Below are 5849 nucleotides of genomic sequence, written 5' to 3'. Positions count from 1 at the left end.
TAAAGTATTTAAAACTCTAGCTATTCTAGTTTTGATATGCCTTTAATAATAAATTCTTTACACCTTGATTTAGTTAATGTACATTGTGATCGTTTATCGTTTAATTTATAAGTCTCATCTTATGTTCTTAGAAGTTTCTCACTAAGTCTCATCTTGTCCTATGTTCTTGGAAGTTTCTCATTTCTGGATCTCACTTTCCATCATGTTCTTGGGAGTTTCTCATTTCTGGATCTCACCCTATCCGTCTCGTCCTATGTTCTTGGGAGTTTCTCATTTCTGGATCTCACTATCCGTCTCGTCCTATGTTCTTGGGAGTTTCTCATTTCTGGATCTCACTATCCGTCTCGTCCTATGTTCTTGGGAGTTTCTCATTTCTGGATCTCACTATCCGTCTCGTCCTATGTTCTTGGGAGTTTCTCATTTCTGGATCTCACTATCCGTCTCGTCCTATGTTCTTGGGAGTTTCTCATTTCTGGATCTCACTATCCGTCTCGTCCTATGTTCTTGGGAGTTTCTCATTTCTGGATCTCACTATCCGTCTCGTCCTATGTTCTTGAGAGTCTCTCATTTCTGGATCTCATTAGCCGTTTCGTCCTATATAGAAGTTTCTCATTTCTGAAAAAAAAGAATTAAATATTGTAATTTTGTAACCTATTCTGTAGTTAATAAAATAAAGAAAAAATATAGATTACAAATTAAATCGCAAAATAAAGTCTCTTGCCCTATAATTTTATCACGAGTTTAAGAAAGTAGATATCTTTAATCAATAATTGAATTTAAAAAAACCACATTCGTAGTAGGTTAATTTAGAGAAATTTACCTTTAAACTTCAATTTGAAATAGTGGAGTAGTTTTATAATTATCCTGATAGTGCTCTCTCATTATCTTAGCAGTTAGATAAATTTCATAGCACTTTACATCAAATACCCAAAAGCAAGCTAAACATTTAGTGGTTATTTCACCAAGAAAACTTCCCTTGTTCTCCTTAACATTGATATATAATCAATTAGTTTAACTTTTCAATCAATTTAATTAGAATTTTCATGTACAGTTACACAATTATTCTAACTAGTATAGATATGCTCTATTTATCGGCAACTACCTATTCACGTAAAACCTATTTTGCTCTAGCCCTTAATAATCAGTCTTTAATAATCAAAGTTACGGCAATGTAATTTGAAGAAATAATGTACACGTGGCTTAAAAATATAAATAATTTATATGCACGTGCTGCATATATTCAATTTTGTATTAAAGAATAAAAGCTAAAAATTTTATACATCCTTGGCAAGTTAGTTCTACAGCTAACGAAAACTATTTCAAAGTTTGTCCAATTTACTATTGACATTCTACAGCTAACGAAAACTCCATTTAAAAGTTTGTCCACTTACTATTAACAATGATTCTCAATTGCACCGGTGAAATGTCCAACTTTTCAATGTCATTCCACAAAACAATAGTTATTTATTGGTGACAAAAAATCTTCTAAAGATTTCTCTGGTACACAAACTTGTTTCCATTAACCTCTGTCAAAGTCATCTTAAAACCTGCAAAAGAAAAACAGTATTGAGGTGTTTAAGTATTTTGCAAAATATTCTGTAACCTTTAAAGTTTTTAAAATATTTGCAATGAAAAATATTTTTTTTTTCATACATCAAGATGTTCTATATAGGTATTAAACTACCAAAATTTTAAATTCCCATTACCAGCTCGTCTGAATATATTTATATAACCTTTTTATTCAAGTAACTTTCTACGAAACATAGTTTCACACTAAATGCCATTATTACTGAAATACCTAAAACACCAACTAGAGTATGAGGCCGAAATTTTCACCTCAAAAAACAACAATCAGGCAGACAAAAGATTTCAATGTTTCTATAGGTAGAACCCTTAGAAGAATAAAGTTTCCTTGATATTAAGCTAATGGATAGTTGCCAAAGAGGTATGGAATCCTTTGAAAATTAAAGTTCAAATTCCTATTATCATCCCCACCTATTTGAGAAACTTACCAAGTTAGTACCTAGAATCATTAACATTTGGCGCCGTCAAAATTTTATTAAATAGCATTTGCATCTAAATATCCCTAAAAGCAATCGCAAAGTCAAACGTAACAAAGGTTTACCAGTAATCTATTACATAAGCAAAGGACTTAGAAATTGTAAACAACCTCACATGTTAAGACCAAAAACAACGCCAAAGTGATAACATTCTGCCAAGAACCTACTTTTAGAAATAGAACACTTCGACATCAATACCAAGATGAATGTGTAAAGATCTTCCAAAATCCCTGGAAATTCAAAGAGTCATGTAGAGATCAACCATTTTCTAAACAAAGACAAGTTTTTAAGAACTACAAAAATCTTGTCATTTGTAGAAATAAAATTATAAAATTAAACTTTCCTTAATGATAGGTCAAATTACATTAATTATTTTCAGGTCAAAATTCCTACAAATTTTATCTAAATTGCTATGATTTATTCCAATCGAAGATATATTTCATAATATACAGATGTTAAAGCGTTGCATGATAAAATTTAATGAAGACTACCAAAGACAAGAAATTATGAAATTCCTTTGTAAAACTGGAAAAGCTAGGAATACTAACTATGCTTGTGAAAAAGTATTTAAATCAATAGTACATCAAGATGAAACCTGCCACAAGAAACTTGATAAAAAAATCCATAACACACTCGGGTGACTTAAATGTAGAAAGGAAAGCTTTATTCCAAAGTAGTATCTAGAAACTCAGTCGCGATAGGTCGCCAAAATTGCTTGAACAATACACTTGAAAGAATTACAGTTGATTAATAATGTTCAGAATTTCTTAACCAGCAGCTAAAAGAAACCAGCCAAAATTAATATTCACAATAGGTTAACCACAACCTCAAGAAGCCAAGATTATGCGAAGAAAAGAAAAGAAACCAAGGAAAATACAGTACGAAGATAAAAAGACCAGAAGACAACGGAGAAAAAAAAATAAAACTGATTTTGAGCGAAGCGAAAAATCTATTTTTGGGTGAGGTAGCCATGTCGTTCTGATGGAAGTTCCTAAAAGGTAGCTTCCTAGGGTATATTTGACTAGTGATATTCCCAGAGAATTTTACCTTAAGGTATCCAGAATTCTAACTCCTGGAGCGAATATCCCTAAATAATCTCACAGGGATATCGCATAATATCAGAGGATGTATTCTTGACACGTCACATTGCTATCTTCACCCCTTACAGTATTAAGGCTTCGAGGGGTTAGTGACAAGAATCCGAAACAATTATATAAAGAGCCGCTCATAAGGCATCTCTTCTATTCAGTTTCCCGTGTGTATCTGATGAAGGCGGTAGCGCCCTCTTTATTCCTTGTAGCGATATAAGAGGTGCTACAGATACTGTATTATAGGGAGGGGTCAATAAGCCCTTTTACAATAAAAGGAAGGGCGGGTCCATCAGGACGACATGGCTACCTCACCCAAAAGAGATTTTTCGCTTCGCTCAAAATCAGTTTTTTGGGCTCAGGCCATGTCGTCCTGATGGAAGTTTACCAGAGCATTACTGTATCTGGATTCTCAATCGGTGCCGTACTCTCAATTAAGAATTTTCCTGGTCCGTCAAGACCTAGACACATATGATGTTACCGTCATACATCATTTCATCTAAGCATGAACTATGTTAGTGCTTCCTGCCCCCTACAGGGAAGAGTCGTACTAGACTCTGGGAAAAAGTCTCGAGGAGTACATAACTATGGATGACAAAATGACAAGCTTGTATAGTGGTCTCACCCTATACATTATAAAGCAAAGTTTGTATAAGTCACCAATGGCAGTATGAATTTGTGACACCTTCCCCAATGTGACTACTCTTACCCAATGTGACTACTCTTATTAACTATTGGATAATGGTTGTATCCGCATAGGAACAAATTTTGCCTCTTTGCCACTATCCCGTTAGGGTACCACGTCAACCCTTCCTAAGAAAGGGTTAAAGTGAGTGGACTTTTGCTTGAATCAGGGAACAGTCTTAGAAAACATACCATGATAAAAAAATCCATATTTTAATCTTAATGCTCAGTACATTTCTAATAAAATGAGTGTGGGCGAATAAGACTATGAACTAGTTTATTAAAATTTAATAAACATACATATCAGATCAACATTTATAAAATTTATAAAATGTGGATGATATGCGTTAAAGCATAAAGAAAAACAGTCAACAGAAACTATTGTTTCGTCTACTAGGAAACAGATTTGCCACTTCAATTGAATTATTAATAATAATGATAAGTGTCTGTATACTGTTTATTTACATTAGCGTAAAAAAACGCTTGGCACAAGTGTCCGTATTATGCTATAGTTCACCGATGTCAATGGAACAGTTCGTAAGGACACTTTCGTGGCCTATCGCTCAGTGTGTAGTAACAGCGACTACACACGCACCCTCTTAATTAATCGTCCCAAATTACACTGTTCCTCGCAGATTTAAAACAGAAGGTTAAAGAATTCTACCTGCTGCTACCACAGACCTCTTAAGTTGCTCCACTAGCTTCGCATAGTGCATAAAGAACACCTTGGATGACTACCAGCCGGTGTACAAACAAGGATGTTCAAAGTCCATATGATTAAAGAAATTTTATGGAAGAGGCAACTTTCCTCGGATCATGACTAACGGGTGTACTGTCTGGATCCGTTCTGCGAATAACACTGGTGAGTTTCGCCCTTATAGATAACTTTGAACCCAGGGTTTCTTTTCTGAACAGCTGTTCTCCCATAAAGTCTTAAGTTCTATGAAGATAGACCTTTAGGCACTCCACTGGACAGAGATGCATCTTCCTTCAGAGGGCAGATTCTCTAGGGACCCCACCTGTTGGTGGGTAGCTTGTTCCTGGTAAGAAATGTAGGGTCTGGAAATAGATTCAGTTGTCCCTCCAAGAACTGGACGTGGCCTTCCTCTCTAGAGAGCGCCACTATTTCACTAACTCTGGCCCCCAAAGCGAGTACATACAGAAATATGACAAATTCAAAACCTTCTAAGCGCATTCCTCATTGTTCATTATTTATACACAATGAAGAATCATATCTAATGACCATGCAAACGGTCTTTGGAGGCACTGAAGGGCTAAGGCCAGCATGGGCCTTTGTAGTTCATTAAGAACGTCTTTAGAAAGGTCGACCTGTAAAGCATATGGTATCTGACTTATAAGGCAGGCTTGAACAATAGAATTTTGTTGGCTGCTAAACCTGGCTCATGAAGGTGAATGAAAAATTATAAATAGGAATCTGTCGAACTTTCTTTGGTTTCTTCGCCTTGACAAAGGATATCTATTTCTTCCCTAAAGCCTCATAATGTCTACTGGTTTCCTCCAAAAGTCTAAACTGACTTAACATCAAATCTTTCTCATCGCTAAGGAGAGAAAACCAAGAGATTTAGGTTCCGTGTTTTCTGTGATGGAGCGAAGACAGTCTACTTCTGTACTCGCTGAGACAGGGATGGATCCGGTAGCAGTACGAATTTTAGTCGTAGTTCCAATGCCAGAGGGAACCACACGCTATTTGGCCACTTGTGGGCCACTATTGCTGCTTTCCCTTTGAAGGATCTCGGCTTATCGAGAACCTTCAAAAGGAGGTTGTGCGGAGGGTATAGATAAATATTGGACCATCTGTTCCAGTCTAGGGGACATAGCGTCCACTGCCTCCGCTAGCTGATTCTCATATGGGGACACGTAACAATCTTTTCTTGTTGTCTTTCGTTGCAAAGAGGTCTATCTGCAGCTCTGGGACTTGGCTCGAGATGGAGAACGATCCTGTGTCAAGGGACCATTCTGACTATAGGTGTAAACCTGGATCGAGCGTCCGCTGTCA

The 5849-nt window shown here is 36.1% G+C and overlaps 1 long non-coding RNA gene across 1 annotated transcript; it reads right to left on the bottom strand.

Moving 5' to 3' along the window:
- Positions 1-497: 497 nt before the first annotated feature.
- On the bottom strand, positions 498-1550 carry LOC137639037 (uncharacterized). Its single transcript, XR_011044215.1, has 2 exons — positions 1392-1550; positions 498-615 (listed from the first exon to the last, which is right to left on the bottom strand). It is a non-coding gene; the product is annotated as an uncharacterized lncRNA (long non-coding RNA).
- Positions 1551-5849: the final 4299 nt, after the last annotated feature.

Source organism: Palaemon carinicauda, chromosome 4, assembly GCF_036898095.1.
Source record: "Palaemon carinicauda isolate YSFRI2023 chromosome 4, ASM3689809v2, whole genome shotgun sequence".
In the NCBI taxonomy this organism is placed as follows: Eukaryota; Metazoa; Arthropoda; class Malacostraca; order Decapoda; family Palaemonidae; genus Palaemon; species Palaemon carinicauda.
Note: the sequence above shows the minus strand (reverse complement) of the source record. Positions and strands in the feature narration are given on the sequence as shown.